We start from the raw sequence: 17,901 nt of genomic DNA, 5'->3' as shown, positions 1-17,901 counted from the left end.
TGATTTTGTCAGGAGGCAAAGCAAGGGTTGTAGGAAAAAGTATTAAGTCTAAAAGTCAGCAATGTTAGACTTTTAAGAGATTAAGGAGATTTGTTTCTAAAATAAAATACTTGCCAAATGCATCAGTTTTACCCAGGTTACAAAGTACCAAATTTGCTGTCATTCAAGGTCAATGACAAAGTGCTGTTGACTTCTTTGGGGGCAAGTCCGGGGTGTGACACAGCTGCCAGTAAGTGATAACCTGGCAGGTATGGGAATGAGTTACCAGAGTACCTGGCTGTGAGCTGCATTTCCAGCACACCTTCAGGCAAAGGCAATGCCAGTATGGTATCCAAGGTTAGCTTCTCTGAAGTGAAAACCCAGTGGCATTATCATAAATTTGTACCTGGTGCTGAGAGGTGACCCCATAGGTACCCAAGACTGCAGTCACTTCCCTAATGGCATGGTTAGCAGATGGAGATCATTGTCAGGATGCCTCTAGCCATACGGTGTGAGCTGGTTTGGACCCAGTTCTTTTCTGAGGGGTCCCATGGTGATATGACCAGGAGTGATGTGAATAAAGCAGCCCCGTTCTTTTGACTTGTCTACCAGAATAAGAAGCAAAAGACCACCATTTTACCAATCCCAGCAAGCAACATATTTTCACCTTCACCTTTCTAGCACTAATTGTACAATTACTTCCTTAATCTATTAAGAGAACAAAAAAATACTTACACTTAGAAGAGAGTTTGAATCAGAGTTGGTTTGTGTCTTCTTTCTTTTAAACCTTTAAAACTATATTTGCTTGAAGTACTTCAAATGTTTTATTGCTTGTACTACAGTACATAACAAAGTAATTGTGTAATTAAGAGATAATGTCAATGCAATAGACCAATGTTGACAAGATAATAGTCTCCTGCTGCTATAGAAATGCCAAGGCAAAGCTAAAGAATATGCAGGAAAAACATACATGCAAAAAATTAGATGAGATTGTTTGTTTTTACACTGAACTGGCAAGTTCTGATTGGCCTACCTGTAATTTAGTGTAGGTTGGATTCCCTCCACGAAAAAATACTAGTATATGCAAAAGGGTGCTCAGATCTTGTACAGCAAGACAGTGCACATGGCAAGGAAGAGGATGAGAGGCAGAAATCTACCATTGCTAATTCTGGGTCTGGTCTCCCAGGAAGAGCTATAGCAGAAGCATTCATGCAGAAAAAAAGCCCGAAGTCCCTGGCAAGTGAGTTGCTCAGTTTGATATCCTGTGGAGGCTCTCTGTGGCTAAAACACCACCAGATGATTTGACCGCATGTTTTTCATGCACCCAAGTGAAGGAAGAGAGGACAGAAGACACCTAAGCTTCAGCTGGATTGCAACCTATCCTCCTCATTCAGCCTTGGGGATGAACACCAAACCCCAGGGCTAGAAGTTCACTGGCTCCTGTGTGCTAATTCATTACTAGACCAGATTACACTTCAGAGAAGTCTGAGTTATTCTGAGTTACTTCTCCAAGACATTCTACCAGCAGCACCAGCTCATTTGTCTTGTCCCCTCGAACAGCGGTCCCCATCTGCTGTCCCCCCTGCAGGGATGCAGGGCTGGTGCCAGCTCCAGGGTGACTGTGCCTTTTGTGCCTGGAAAGCACTCACAATAGGCTTCCTGAGACATTCAAGCTGAGCCAGAAAGCATAGTCTAGTGTTTTAATGCTGCTGGTAACCACAGCTCATGCTCACATTAATTAAAGCCAAACTCTCAACAGTAGGTAGAAAGCCAGGGTACCATTTTAGCCCCCAAATTCTGAAGCAGAAAAGATGGAGGTGAAATATGGATCATCAGCCACAAAACCACAGAATCACAGAATGGCTGGGATTGGAAGATACCTCTAGAGATCCTCTAGTTTAATCCTTCTGCTAAAAGAGTTTCACATAGAGCAGGTTGCACAGAATCGCATCCAGGCAGGTTTTGAACATCTCCAGAGAAGGAGACTCTACAACCTCTCTGAGCAGGCTGTTACAGTGCTCTGTCATCCTCAAAGTAAAGAAGGCTTTCCTTATATTCAGATAGAACTTCCTGTGATTCAGTTTGTGCCTGTTCCCCTTGACCTGTCACTGAACACTACTGAAAAGAGTCTGGTCCTGTTCTCTCGACAGCCATCTATAAGAGATTTGTATGCATTGATAAAATCCCCTTTCAGTTCTCTCTTTTCCAGTTCTTCCTTGACAAGTCAGCAGATGCCTCAGTGGTGGTTCCTTGCCCAGGAATACAGTGTACCAAGATACTCCCATAGATACCCAAGGCTGGAGGCAGAATTTTGAATAGGGATGATACACAATAAGACACAGGAAAGAGTATCTCCTCAAAGGGTACCATGGCCTCCATAGTGTTCATAACAAGGCTGCAGTAGCCTGTCACTACCAGCCACGTGATTTCCAGCATTTTCTGCAGTCATTTGTGTGAGAGGGTTGTTTTCTCTTTTAAATGTACTTTGTGTACCAAACACAAATAAATTATCTCTTTGAATGGTGTCTTTGGCTTGTCACATTTAGTACATTAAAAACATTGACTGAAAAAGGTTGAAAAGTCGCAAAATCAAAGATAACAATGAAAAGCTTGTTTCAGTCCTGTGTGGGCAAAGCACATGTTATGGTCTTTAATTTTATGCCCACATACACCATCTTCAAGCACTCTCACCACCTGGAGTGTACAATGGATCTGCTTTCCCTAGAAGCAGCTGTTCAGTAATTCATTTTATCTTAATTTGTCTATGTACAGCCCCAGGCCTTATTTACGTACACTGTGAAAACTTACTCTGAAGACAACATTAATCACAAGTTCTTTAAAGCATTCAGCATTACAGTGTTTGAGTGGTTTGCAAAAACTAATTAATTGATATACACAACAAATCTTGAGAAATTATTTGGTATTGCTACTTCCCATGGAGATGGGGAACTGAGACAGTGAGATATTACATCTGAAATGTCCAGCAGTGCTGGGTGTTTCATTTGAAAGTCCTGACTTGGCAGGGGATGCTAGGTTTTGTGGCACTTTAATTGCTTTGAGTCCAGTTGCTGATTTCTCTCTTCTGTTTTACAGACTCCACAGCTTGCATTGTGCACAGGCAGGTTATGGAACACACAGGGTTAGAATCTCTCTGCCTAGCATTTCACTCAAGCCCTGTGACTGCAGTACAGACAGAATCCATTTTTCCAGCATCACACTGATTCAACCATGACAGCACCATCCACTGTCTTCTCCAGGTCCCCGATGCATTTTGCTCCCAAAGTCCACAGCAGTGAAAGATGAAGGGTGTGCAAGATGTGCTTTCCCTTACCTGCAGCATCCAGGCTGGAGAACACAGTGTTTTCCTTCTTTGTTTTGTGCCAGGGTTTCCTTACTATGGAAATCAGGGCATAAGAAGGGGTTGAGACACATCCAAATTTCTCCTTAACCTGCACTCTGTACACAAGGTTTGTAGTCAGACTAATAAACTCAGAGGCCATCTAAGGACTGGAAATATAGCAAAAGGAACCCCCCAGAGCAGGACTAATCATGTTCACTGAATGAGACAGAAATCCTGTTGAAAAGCGTAACAAGCCATCCCACAATTAGACATTCAGTCATAATGCACAAAAGGATCTAATTAAGATTGTAAATCATAGCGATCCTGAATCATTAAGGTATTTTAGCCAAAGAATTCCTAAGTCTTCATAGAATCTTGGGGAATAGCTCAGACTCAGGGAGAATAATTTATGGGAGCTAGAGTCAGGAAACATCTACCAAGTTTGAGAAGCAAGCACAGCTCCCTGGGTCAGTGGTAATCAGTAGCCAGTGAAGACATGAAGGATTTTATTGGAGGGACCAGTGATCTCAGCTGTCACCAGTGTCACACAAGGATGGCTTGGTGTTTTGAACGTGAGTTATTCTTGCATGCAGACCAGGCCCAGCAATTACAATCAGCAGCAAAATGCAGCTCTTTGTCCAAACCAGGAACCAGTAGATAATGAAGTGAGGCTCAGTAAGTGTCCTCTCTACCTGCATGCATCTCGACTGGCTACCAGACCTTGTCCAGGGAGAGCAGCAGGTGGCTTAACACACTGTGAGTGGTATCGGCTGTCACTGGGATGCACTTATTGAAGCGTAGAGATCCTTGTCAAGCTCTGCTTCTGCCACCTGCTGCTGCAGACCAGTGTCTCTGTAGCGCTCCATGGGAAACACCTCTTTTAATGACTGTCTCTCTGCCTGATTTTAAGTTTTTTGGCTTTGTAGCACTACTGTTGCCTCTGTCATGAGCTGTAGGCATCTAGATAAATTGTCCTCAAAGACAGCATTGACTTCTTACTAGCATGGTGCAAGGGCTTCATTCATCTTACTTTCTCCTTGGCACACACTGAAATTTGGCTCCTGCTTAAAGAGAACAAAATGCTTTTCGCTCCAGCAAATAACTGAACTTTCATTCACATTCACACACAAAAAAAGGGGGAGTAATATCTGTGCCCAGAGGAAGTTTGGCAGACTGCTTGTGTGATCACAAAAACACATTAAAATTATCCTATGGTAGAGCAAAGGAGTGCTTTCAACCTGTTTTTTCCCTCTCCCCCTTTTCTTCTTCTTTTTTAAACAATTGTCAAAATTACATTTTCTTTTTGATTGTGAAAGCAGAAGATACAGAAAATGTACATAATGAAGAGCTATCTTTTCTGCCAAATCCTGCTGCAGGAAACACCCACATTCAAACTTTAAAAGGATCATCATAAAGCCTGTCCAGGCTTCAAATGTGGTTTCTTTTGTTTTCTTTAAGAAACATATTACTCTAAATCAGCAGCAGGGTTGGACTACATGATCTTTCAGGTCCTTTCCAACCCAAACCATTCTATGGTTCTTAGCTCAAGATTCTGTGATTCTATGATTCTTAGCTCAAGTATTCCTACATTAGTTCTGCAATCAGGTTTCCCATTTTCCTGCTGCAAACAGATAAACTTGGCAACTGTCTGACACCTGGGCTCTCCCGTTCAATTTTTGTGACCAAAAGCAAAGCTCAAGCACAAGGACATCACAAATGCAGTCACAGAGAACTAGCAGGGGGAGGTGGAGGGCAGGACAGGCATCTCACAGTAACTACGGAAGAGCAAGGGAGGCTGGTGAAACCTGCATGAGCCACATTCCTACTTGTGGGTTAGATGTCTACATGTGCATCCTCTCAGCTGGCACTTGAGTGCTGCAGTTGCTGCCAGGAGCCTCTGTGGCACCTGATGGGATGCCCAAAGGCTGGTACTGTACCACTACTGCCACCCCCTTCTTCACAGCCAAAATAGTACAGGAGGCTGAGAAATTCAATGTCAAAGGTGCTGCAGACAGTTCAACTACAGAATCGGAAGGATGCAGACTTGATTAAACAAAAATTGAAAACTATTCTAAAAGCAAATAGCGCTCAGGACTACCTCTGTAAATAAAAGTCATCATTCTAGTACCATGGATGAGAATTTCTGCATCCTTATTTCATATTTATATAGGATTTGTAGAGGAACTACTAAAGCAGTAATGAGTTAAGTGCCACTTCAGCTAAACTCTTAAAACTGGGCTTTAGTAGGATTTGATCATATATTTGAGGGCTTTATTAAGTAGGGATGTCCATAACTACACATCTACATTAGTGCTGAATCAGGAACATCATCATGTTTTTTAAGGATACAATTATTACTACCTTAGAAGGTAAGACTTTCAGACTAAAAGTTAACGAATCTTGGAAATTATAGATTTATTGCCCTGCCTTCATATCTGTTTACAGGTTTGTGATTCTCTGTTCATCTGGCAGAATGCATATGTAAAAAGACATTCACTATAGGTAAAGAAAGTCTCTCTTGGAGAAATCTCCTGAACAAGGACATCTGTACAGGGTGCAGAAACATGCAGTGAAAGGTGAGGGAACAAAGCACGAACACTGGTTTGGAGAGGAAGTCAGCTGGTGAGATCTTTTGATTCATGTGGCAATGGCTCATTGACATGCAGTTACACCGTGAGTGTATCTGACAGTCTTAGCAAAGGCAGATGAGCAGGCGTTACATCAGCAGTTTGCATCAGGCTTCTCGGATGGCTGGGAGCCATTCTGCTCTGGCTATTCTCAACTCTTGTTCCTACCAAAAATTCTGGTGAAAGTTCACTGGCAGCTGGTTCAGACATCATCTCAGACCTCAGTGGTATGCATTCATCTTGCTTATTGATCCCCTTGTTATAGCCAACTGGACTGCTTTGCATCCTACAAATAGAAAACCATTTAGCGAGAACTAACTAGAGATGTATCCCAAATTTCCAGGGAAGATAGTGTCGTATATTTCTGTAGTGTCCAGTTGTGCAAATGTAATTTAAAATCAAGGTATTGGGGAGAATATCCAGTGGGTGGGCATTGCTTTCCCTCCTGCATCAGCTCCCATCTTATGGCACGTGACAGTTTCTGAGGCTGAGAGACACATGCCAAGGCAGGGTGTATTAGTCCAATATATCTGTGCTATTAGTCAAGTCATGTGTCATGACCAGTGTAATTGTGTTTGCTTGATAAATTTGGGCAATAAGTGCAGCGCTCTCCATCAGTTCCAAATGAGCCAAGGCCTTTGGTTAGTTTAGTAATTAACCTCAGGAATTGTTCCAGTCATTCAAATATACACAGTATGGTGTCAGTAGATGCATAGCCAGCACTCGCTAAATATTTAAGCAGGGATCTTTTGAAGCATATAATTTACTCAGTTATAACATTATACTTTGATGCATGTTTTAGACTTATTTAGCTATGTGTATTGTTAACCCCTTCAGATCTCTCTATCTTACCACATGAAGAGAGTGCCAAAGCAGAACCTGACTTCAAGCTTTCAGTTTCTCTCATGTATGCTCATTTCTCTGTTTCTGGAGCTTTCCGGGGCCAACTAAAGCAGCAGTGTGTACAAATGCCCAGTCCATAAGCTGCATGAAGGCCAGTTGCATGGGGAGGCAGAACGTCTGTAGAGAACTGGGGTCCCAGTGCCTGTCAGAAGGGTGAGGGATCTGCCTGAGTTTCCCTGCTCAAGAGCTCCCACCCTTGGTGTGTAACATTTGTGTTTTGCTCATTTGCATCTACTGAATCTGCAGTCATGGGTGAAGTGCAGAAACTTTTTGTGAATCCAAGGGAAAAGATTTGTCCAGTAATATATGGCCTGGCCCTCCAAATCAGGTTAAGCAGGTTAGCACTTACAGCAGACATCTCATACAAACTAATACCTGGAGCTGCCTGTGTCTTTTAATCAAAGCTATTGCTTTTCTTCCAAATTAAACTAAGTGGCTGATACTGCTACCTTTTTAACCAGGTAAATCTGTATAGGAGCTTGCATAGCACAGAATTGTCCTTATATCAATAACAGTGTAAGAATTAAGAAACTTTTAAGCATCCATCTGTTATGATCCCATAGTTCCAATCTTCTTATTCTTGAAATTGGATCCTCCCACAATGTGATATATGTTTTTTAGGCAAACACTGTCTTATGTAATAAGCCTTCTCAGCTTTTATGGATTATTTCGCTCCACTCAAACCAAGGCCCAGACTTACACTATTTTCTGATTGCCTGACCAGTTCTTTGGATGAAAATGGGCAGAATAAAAAAACTCACTCACTAACTAACATGGATAATTCTTCAAATGAATTGAGTATGAATTCTGCATATCTGAACACATCTTTCAGTTTGTACTCATGGCACAATAATATATGTATTTTGATCAGTATCACCTCTTGACTCTGAAGTTGCTGAAATCTCTGTCACTTATTTTATTTAAACCAAAAGGAGATTCAGTCTTTTCACCTATGAATAAACTGCAGAAACAGTTCGATCTCTTTGCCCACTTTTCTTGCAACTTAGTACATACTGATATGTATATTTTACTTTCAGTGCTCTCTGAACTACATCTTCTGCTGTTTGATTATGGGGACCTTGATGTGATAAACAAGCTGATTGCCATGGCAACTCTACCAGCTTGGCTCTGTCCAAGGTCGCTGCCAGAACACTTCCACTCTCCTCTCAGATCTGACATGTCAAAGCCCAGGCTAATGTTCCCTTTCCATTTCAAAAGATAATTTCCCCATTATAGATGGCATCTTTAGGCAGAGAAGCATCTGTTACCTAGATGAGTTATGCTTTTCAAGTCAAAACAAGGCAGGGGGGCAGGGAGGAGCTGCAGTCATCTGCAGTCACCACATAAGTTGGAAAGGAAGAGTGAAATGTTTTGACAAGCACATACTGGAAACAGAGAAGCAAACCTTATATGAGGCCAGTCTCCAAAAAAGATCAGGAATGAGTTTTTCTAGTGTCATGGTTTAACCCCAGCCAGCAACTAAGCACCATGTAGCCATTCATTCATTTTGTCCCAGTGATATGGCAGAGAGAATTGGAAAAGTGAGAAAAGTCATGGATTGAGATAAGGACAGTTTAATAGGTAAAGCAAAAACCACACACTCAAACAGAGCAAAACGAGGAATTCATTCAATGCTTTCCCTGGGCAGGTAAGTGGTAGGCCACTGCCAGGAAAGCAGGGCTCCATCACACACAATGGTGACTTGGGAAGACAAAACATCATCACTCCAAACATCACCATCTCCCTGCTTCCTTCTGACCCCCTACTTTATAAACTGGTCATGACACCATATGGTATGGAATATCCCTTTGATCAGTTGGGGTCATCTGTCCTGACTGTGGCCTCTCCCAGCTCCTTGTGCACCCCGAGCCCCATTGCTGGTGGGATGCGGTGAGAGGCAGAAAAGGCCATGGTTCTGTGTGAGCTCTGCTCAGGGATAACAAAAACATCCCAGTGTTACCAGCACCAATCCAAAACACAGCCCCATACTAGCTACTATGAAGAAAATTATCTCTATTCTAGCCAAAACTAGTATGTCCAGTTCTCATAAAACCAGTGTTTTACTTAATATTCCACCTTGTGGAGCTCAGAGATCTTCTTCTTCTTCTTCTTCTAGTCTCTCCAGCCTTTGTAGTTGCTGGTTGTGAAAACATGACCATTGTAGTACACAAAATGCTCAATAACCAGAGCCAACAATATCAAATATCCCCAGAAGTTTTAAGATTTATGAAAGTAAAACAAAACCAGGATTTCAGGGATGTTTTCCTTTTTTAAATCATAGAATGGTTTTGGTTGGAATAGACCTTAAAAATCACATAGTTCCAACTCCTCTGTCATAGGCAGGAGCACCTTCCACTAGACCAGGTTACTCAAAGCTCCATTCAACCTGGCCATGAACACTTCCAAGGATTAGGCATACACAGCCTCGCTGGGCAAAATGCTCCAGTGACTGACCACCCTCCGAGTGAAGAATTTCTTCTTAGTATCTAATCTAAACCTACCCTCATTCAGTTTAAAGCCATTACCCCCTGTCCTATCGCTCCATGCCCTTGTAAAAAGTCTCTCCCCAGATTTCCTACAGGATACCTTTAGGTACTGGAAGTCTACTATAAAACTTTATTTTAGCTGCTTTAAAACTCCAGAGCCAACAACACTGAAAGCCACTCCAGAGGACTTGAGCTGAGAGTCCACACAGCTCAAGTATTTAGTAACTGAAGAGGCAAGATAAGGTCCAAGTTGACAGCTAGGCTACACAAGGTCAAGGTAAGTTTTTACAGCACAGTGCTGGGTGTCCACAGGTCTCTTTAAATAAAGGTTTCTCATAGGGCTGCTGCAGTATACAGCATATATTTTGTTTCCAGCAATACGGAAGAAATGGTTCAGGAAAAATCAGTCAGTACTGATTACAGTTCACCTTTTGATGTTCGCCTGATCTTTCATTGGAGGCTTTAAAATTGGCAGGGTCCCAAAGGTAGTGTTATAGCTGTTCAATGTGATTTCTTGCAAACCAGGACACAGGCACAGATTGGATTTGATGAAGGAATCACCAGTTACCAGTGACTTCTGTTTGAGAAAGGTCTCTTTTAAGGAATCCTGCTCATATGCTTTTGTTTTTTCTGATAGTTTTCGGCTTCTGGGATCAAACAGAGGCTGGAAATACTAAAATGTCAAAAGAAAAGCTGTTCTGGTATTTTCTAGACATATTTGAAAAAGGAAGCTCTGGCTATCTCATGAGAAAGTCTGTTAGGGTCCTACTAATTTTGTCTTGGTGTTATAGACACAGAAGCAGAGCCAAGTAAACACTTCGCAACAAATAAATCATACAATGAATGTCACCATTTCTGTATTTATGAAATTGGAAAACTCTCAGATGTATCTGTTATTCACATTCATTAACTTTTCTAGCGAATAATTAGCAGTTTTCATTCCAATTGTGAGTGGTGCACTGTTAAAATCACATTTTGCCACTCATGCCCTAAATTCCATAATGACATAATGCAAGTGGGGCAACAGCAAACACAAGGAGGTGCTAAGAAGGGTAAAGCATGTTTTGAAGCTAAATTTACTTTGAAGGTACTCAGTAAAGAGTGTTTGGAAAGCATAAGAAAATATAATTGTGAGGAATAATTTTTGCAAAGTAAAATTCCATTTTGCCTGCATAGTTGCATTGATCTCCCTGGAGGTGCAATCTTAGTGTCTGGTGCTGGGGCCTTCAACACTAACCCAAGAGCTAGGATCTTTTCAAATAAAGGATTTATTCCACTGTTATTAAGGTAACACTTCTCATACTTTCTTCCTGATTCCGAGGGTGACAACATATGTGACCAAGGTAAGCTTGTCTCCAGGCGTGGCCCCAATAGTGCCTCAGCTTTGCTGCAAACATGTTTTCACAGTAGCAAGATGTGTTTACTAACTGCTTCATTCCTTTCTATGCAGATACCCTCAACCCCGTTGTCCTAGGAGTCATAACTACACCATCCTTCACACTTTATTTCACATTCATATTCTGTTGGCACCTTCTTTTCCCAAGTTACCTGGAAAACAGTATGAGGAAGGCACGCCAGTCACCCCTACCATCTTTCTCTTTGCTGCTAATGAGAATAAATGAATTGATCAACCAGAAGTCTGATTTTGATTTTCTGATTAATAACATGATTACCTGATGCTTAATCAGCAATAAGCTGCCTTATGACACTTTTCTCCCTGTTCCTACAGATTCACTTCATTGTGTGATCTTTATTTGGTCTTCCCCCCTCAACTGACACCTGGCCACATCACTAATTCAAGACAGGATACAAGTTTTTTCTCCTAATCTTCAATGGATTCTTGACTAGCCAATCAATCCAGGAGGTATGTTTGAATCAGTTTAGAGATGGAATCTTTCTATTTCTTCAGGATCAATTTCTCATTTCATGAACAAATCTTCACAGGTTCTGCACATTCATAAGAAATCAGAGTTGGAACATGTTTATTGCAGTCACATTTTCTTGGCAGTCATAATGTAGTCCCTGAAATCTTTCAACAAAATGGAATCCGCATTAGCAGCATCAGTGAAATTATCTCCTTATTCACCACACAACATGTTGCTTTTTTAATAGCAATCAGAGGCAATAAGAGGTTCAGCTCTCTTCAATGATCCAAGCTCTGCATGATTGCAGGAAACAGTTTCTTTCCTGGCAATCTTACAGATGGATTCCAAAGCCAGGAAGAGACACAATAACGGAGGGAAATAGGAAATACCCATGCCAAGGAAGTGATGAAAGATCGCAGACTCTCTGTGCACACAACTTCATGTGCCACAGCACATGCAGCATGGCAGAAGCACTTCTCAATGTCACCCAAAGGCTTCTCAGTTTTCCCAGCAAACCTAAGACTCATGTTTGGGACAGTACTTACACGACCCAGTTAAGTTAATTAGTCCATTTAGGCTCCCCACAGAGATCACATACTGAGGGAGGCTTCTCCTACAGGCATTGCAACACAACTGGTCTGCAGGGAGATCAGCAGACAAGTTAAATCCTTATACTAGATGTCCCTAGTGAGAGTTGTCCCTCTTGTCCCCCATGTATAATTTCGTGGTGCAATTTTCCACCTGGGTTTCTGTCTATCATTCTTGTCCCTTACAGTTCTGAGAAGCAAAGAAGTTGCTGTCACTGCTAGATTGGGCTAAATCTGAATTGGCGACCTTCAAGGTGAAAGTCTTTGTTCACTACTATTAATCAGTCCCTTGAACCATCCACTGTTATGGACAATGAACCTTTTCCATGGTCACGGCTTACAAACCCTCATTTACAAAATGAGTCTCACAAAGAGTCTGACTGAAGGTTCAATAAAGAAATCTGTCACAGCTTGACTTCTGGGCCATGACATGTAGAATACAAAATCAGATTCATTAGTTCCCAAGCCTTTGCCAGGTTCCCTGCTACTCTTTTTAACAGGAAAAATTATGACACTACCATGTAAAATTGTTTTAAAAAATCAATGTTGATTAATAAAAGTAATTTCAAGAAGCTGTATCAAAAAGTATTCAATTTTAAATTCATTTTCCCTGCCTAATTGTCTGAGAATATCTGAATGATGGTATAGGAATATGAATCCATTGCTCTTTCAGTCCTGCATGAGCCTATCTTTTTTGGTGGCAAAAGCCCCTCACTCATCACCAACCCACTTCCAGTTTACAGCTGCTCAAGGGCAACTGACATGAATTATAAGAATTTTGTTGCTTCTGTTTTGCCACTGTGCAGTGTTAAAACTCACTTTTTAGGTGAACTGCTAGATACAAGTATAGTTTTAAAACAGCACATGAGAAAAAAATAAATAAGGACACCTGATAACCACAGAAATTGTGCTTACTTCATAGTAGTATAAGACCCTTACAACCAAAAGCAACAAAAACTGTGTTCTCCATTTGCTCACAAAGAGACTGTTTCAGCAGTCAGTTTCCTCTTAAGACAAGAAAAAAGGGCAAAAAACTTCTCCAGCTTTTTCTCTAATTTTGTTGTAGGTCCTTACACATGATCTTCTGAATGACACTGATGGCTCTTATCTTGCCCAAATCACACAGACACTTACAGCAATGCCAACAACCACTGTGCCAGCTACAGTAATTATTTTCATGGGAAAGTAACTATTTGGAAATACTCATTATATTTCTTAGCTTTTCTGGATATTAAACAACAGTCCCAAAAAAAGGAGAGTTACTGATGCACGTTCTGTGGACAACCACTGCGTAACAGCAGGATCCCCAACATTGAAACCAGCTAGAAAGGTACTCCAAATGTAGACATTGTAGCCAAACATCAAAGTTTCAGATTTTCGGACCAAAGATCCAGCTGCTTTTTTGTTCTAGTGCATTATAACTATGGCAACCTTTGGACTCAGAAGTATCTTCAAAGCGAAGGTCACTTTGGCATGCTCTTATATCCAGAAATAATTTCAGGAACAAATTTATCTTTCCAGGAAAAGCTTCAAAATGCTCTATAAACTTCAAAACATAGGGACAATTTAACCACATGAGTGAAACCCCTCAGGGAAGGAATGTATTAGCTGTTCAACAGTTCATCAGGGCAGTGTACAAGAATATAAGATAGAAAATGAAAATTCAGGGAGGAAGGAGAGACAGAAAATAAGGACACTTTTTAGGGGAGCAAAGATATTTAACAAAATATGTGAACTCCAGTCTAAAATTAAACTGTATTTTACCATTTCCCTCAGTTATTGTCACATATTTTATCTGGAAATTGAAGTGATAGTATTATTCAGTAATATTTGCACAATAATGTGAGACCTACTGCAGAAATGTGATGGTAAGTGTGAAGTCTTAGTAAGATCAAAATCAGCTAAAATAATGACAGTGAAATTGTTTGCACTTTTTTGCCATATGTATTTTAAAAGGTATATGAACGCAGTGTAAGTGGTACCATTGGCATAGAGCAAATTTTTTTTCTGCTAATATTTGCCAAGTTTTTCTAAATAGAAATTTGACTGAGATAGCCCACCTAGCAAGATAGACACATTTCCAGCAGAGAATTCATGATCACAGATCTTCAGGAATGGCTCTTATTTCACAAGTCTCTTCCATAACAGGCAAAACTATATACCACATGCAAAAGAAAGTCAACAAAAAGGTTGTCTGCAGCCCTGAAGTTTTCCTAGCAGCTTAGGCTTACATGTGTCCTATGGGATTACATCTGACTGTTTAGTTAGGTTAAAGCATGAAGAAATATGTCTACAGAAATAACACCATTTCTCCTGTGCACAGCATGGCACCTGGCATAGCACTCCACCCTCAAGCAATGGCTGGAATGTTCCTTTCAGCACAGGTGGGCAGTTTTTCCTCAGGTTAGAAAATAAAAACTGTCACCTGTCATCTGCAGTACGAATGTAGGCAAAGCGCTTTGGAATTCAAAAGCTCTGCTGTACTCTGATTATCACTCTTAGCTCTTCTCATCTGTAATGCGGAGGACAGAAAACACTAGGAGTCAGTGAGATGCAGAGAACAACTCAGCTGTTGAGAAACTCAAGGACAGAAGAGGTAAAGCCATGGCCAGGATCATATCATAAGGCAAAGGGAGGAACAGAAATAGGTGGCAGTATTTAAAGAGAAATGAAACTGAATTCAGCCAATGCAGCTGAGTGTCTACAGGAGTAATTATCAGATCAAAACTTATTCTGACAAACAAACCAAGAGCTGGGTTTTTCTACCTCCTGCTAGACACGGCCTTACCCCCACTTCTGTGTAGAAAAACAGAGCACACTTCAAACTCTGCCACCTCAGCTGTGTGTAGGAGGCTGCCGAGGAGCCAGCATTGTTAGAGCTTCTCCCAGACAACACCACTTATCTGCAGCTCAACACCACTGACAGTGTTCACTGAAAGGCAGAAAGAGAGGACCACAAAGCTAAATGTTGTGGAAAAACCTATCGCTATTCTAAAAACATTCAACAGGGACTATTTTCATTGACTCTTGTATGCTTTGTCTGAAGATGGTAAACAGTGAAACAAAGAATGGCAATTCTCTGAGATTTCTGCAAATGCGCATAAATCACAAAGCATTTAATATATTGTTGAGCAGCTGTCATACATTTCTGTTCCGAGCATCTGGTGGTACCAAGACTCCCATGGATAACTACACACTCCACACTGTTGATCAATCTGCAGAAATAGATTTAGTACTAATAATAGCAATAACAATAACATACCTGATGTGGCATGACTTGTACCACAGCTGTAGTTCAGGCTTTGTCTAGATTCAGAAGGTTTTCACGGGTGCAAATTGAAGAGATCTGCTTAGACCTGAAAAATGCTTCCATAAAGACACTCTGCAGAGGTGCAGAATGAGGATTACATTGGCTGTGGCTCATGCAGTAATTTAATAGTCCAAGTTGCCAGTGTTTACTCCCCATCATATGCTAGTTTTGCCCATTTTTTCAAGGTGTCTCCCACGTTCAACACAAGGGATGTAAGAGATCTTAGCAGACAGAGGGCTGTCTCTTACAACTCCCTGTAAAGCTTAATCACTAACAATACTAGGCTCGCAACAGTGAAGATGTCCTGGTGGCTCAGATCCCAGCCAGCCATGAGGTCTTTCAGTCATTTATAATTTTGAGAAGCTTTCTAGTTAAGATTTCCAAGCCCGCTCTCTGCCTATGTGTGGTATTTTTATTTTATTATTCATTAAAATTCTTTGAATAAACTGCTCAGCAGCTTTTGAGACTGAAACAAAAATGGATAGTCCTTAGTATGTATTTGCAAAAGAGCCTGAACTGCAACATTAAAGCAAATTGTATTGAAAATTAACCACTGGCATGGATCCCTCCTTTCTGGAGCAGAACAACTTGTAATCCAAAAGGACTGTGAGCCTCAACTGTGAAGCATTTTGCAAACAACAGAGCCAGAAAGAAAACACAACCCAATCACCTAGTCCAGCCTTCCTCATCACAGAGACATTAGGGCTTTCCCGATTCATTTCTGTTTGGCCTGATCTTTAGAAAATGTCCAGTCCGGATTGCAGCATTTTGATTACAAGGATGGAAGCCTTTCCCATAGTGCCTAGTGCCTGTGCTTAATAGCCATTACAGGCAGAAATGTCTGCTCTGTTTTCAGGTCAAACCTCTGAAGGTCCCCACCTCAGTGCTGCCAGATGCCTGCTGCTGAAGGAAATGCACCCATACCTGCAGTACTCCCACACGAGGAAGAGCAGGCAACACGCATTAAAAGCTACAAATGGGCTGGTTTTGCAAAAGCTGAATTTACTTTCAGTACCACTCAAGTTCCATCTTTCACTACAGCAGTATCAGTGTTTTGCAGTCTTGGACAAATGCCTGCAGAAACATTACAGAATCATTATATTTCATCTCCCCACATTTTCTGCTGAAGATGAAGTAGCAAGTGATATTTTTTATTTACTTTCCAGCACATGTTAAGCTGCACACTGTTAAACAGCTGCCTCATGCTCCCTGCAGGCAGTCTGCAAACCTCTCCAAAAGCCTCTGGGATAAAAGGAGCTTTCCAAAAAAGATTATTCCTCTTCATTACTGATTGTTTAAAAGATTAATAAAATATAACTCTAAAGTCTAGTTATGTTAGGCAACCTGAGCAAATAAAGCTCTGAATTTGACTGTCATGTTCACAGGTGCAACAGGTTCTGATAAAAGGGCATTGAATATTGGAGGTAATGACTCCTCTTGGAGATGTGAAACTAAGAAAAGCCTTGTGCCTGAATTTACCCCTGTTTCATTCAGGAAAGAAGAAACATGAGAGAGTCCATTGTGCAACTGCTGGGGTACATTAGGACTTACTCAGCTTTCCCCTGGGGTTTCAAGTGCCTATGCCGGGTCTGAGATACTAAGCTAGGTAAGTCTTTGAAGGCTAATCATTTGTTGTACTGGCTTTAGCAGTTTTTTAAAAGACCAAGATGCTTTCCAGTACATACACAATGCCTTCAATTTGCATATTTTGAGGCACCAAATGGGATTAGGCATAATGCCCCTCCATCTGTATAGCATCTAGTTGTACAGCTATCCAGTGTGTTACAGGTGAGTTTGTCGACTTTGAATTCCATGGCTATTTTGTCACTAATGCCATGAGGTTGACATTTCAAAACTATGTTTTTTTTTCCCACAAGTATTTGATGCTAGTCCTGGAGAGAAGGTAGCAAGCCTCATATTAGCTTTTGCTTGCTTGTAGAAAACACCTTCTCCCTGGTAGAAATATGTCCTTGCCCTACAAATCCTAGTCAAATAAATGAGTGGAAACACTTAACAAAGTGACGCATTCATGTTACTAAGGGTCAGCCTATCATTTAGAAACAGTGAATGTAATAATGTCTTGCTTTGCTGTTCTGAGTAATTTAGTCTCAGTAAGCACACTGAAAAGTTGCATTTACATTTGAAACACTTATTGAGCAGGACTCCACAGAAATCATAGTACATCACTCAATGGTGCATTTTCCTGGCCTGTTTTCTTTCTCTACTCCCCCCACCCCAGTGTTACTTTTCTGTAAACACATAAATCAGCATCATCTATATTCATTAGGTTACCCGACTTGTTCAGTGCAAAATTACCCGTTTTGCATGAGTCTTCACCCTTCTGATTAATATAAATTACTTAAGTTAATTATGTTTCTCTTCATGGAAAAATATTTGTCAAACTGTAAAAGCATCAATAAAAATAGAAATGTAGAAATTACAAGGGGACAGATGTGTAAACAAGATCTGAATGGCTCATACCACACCTAAGTCTTATTTCAGATGTGGCTACAATCCTGTCTCTGCCAAGGAGACCTTACCCTTAATTAGATGAGAACACCAATTTGACCTGAGATTGATGAGGTCAGCAGAAAATAATTAACCTACTCAGATCTACAACATTAGTCTAGAGCAAACATGAGACCTTTTTCCTGCCTTGCATTAGACCTATGTGAGATTTCACCTGGAAATCTCACAGAAACCTGACTAGGTGTGATGAGCATCTACGAGGTCAGCTTTATCTCTCTGTCCCTTATTGTCCAAGATCTAGAAAGCTTCTGAAAACATCATTTCTCTGTAAATTT

Source organism: Lepidothrix coronata, unplaced genomic scaffold (assembly GCF_001604755.1).
Source record: "Lepidothrix coronata isolate B3197 unplaced genomic scaffold, Lepidothrix_coronata-1.0 Scaffold230, whole genome shotgun sequence".
NCBI classification, from domain to species: domain Eukaryota; kingdom Metazoa; phylum Chordata; class Aves; order Passeriformes; family Pipridae; genus Lepidothrix; species Lepidothrix coronata.
The sequence above is the reverse complement of the archived record's forward strand: the minus strand, read 5'-3'. Positions refer to the sequence as shown.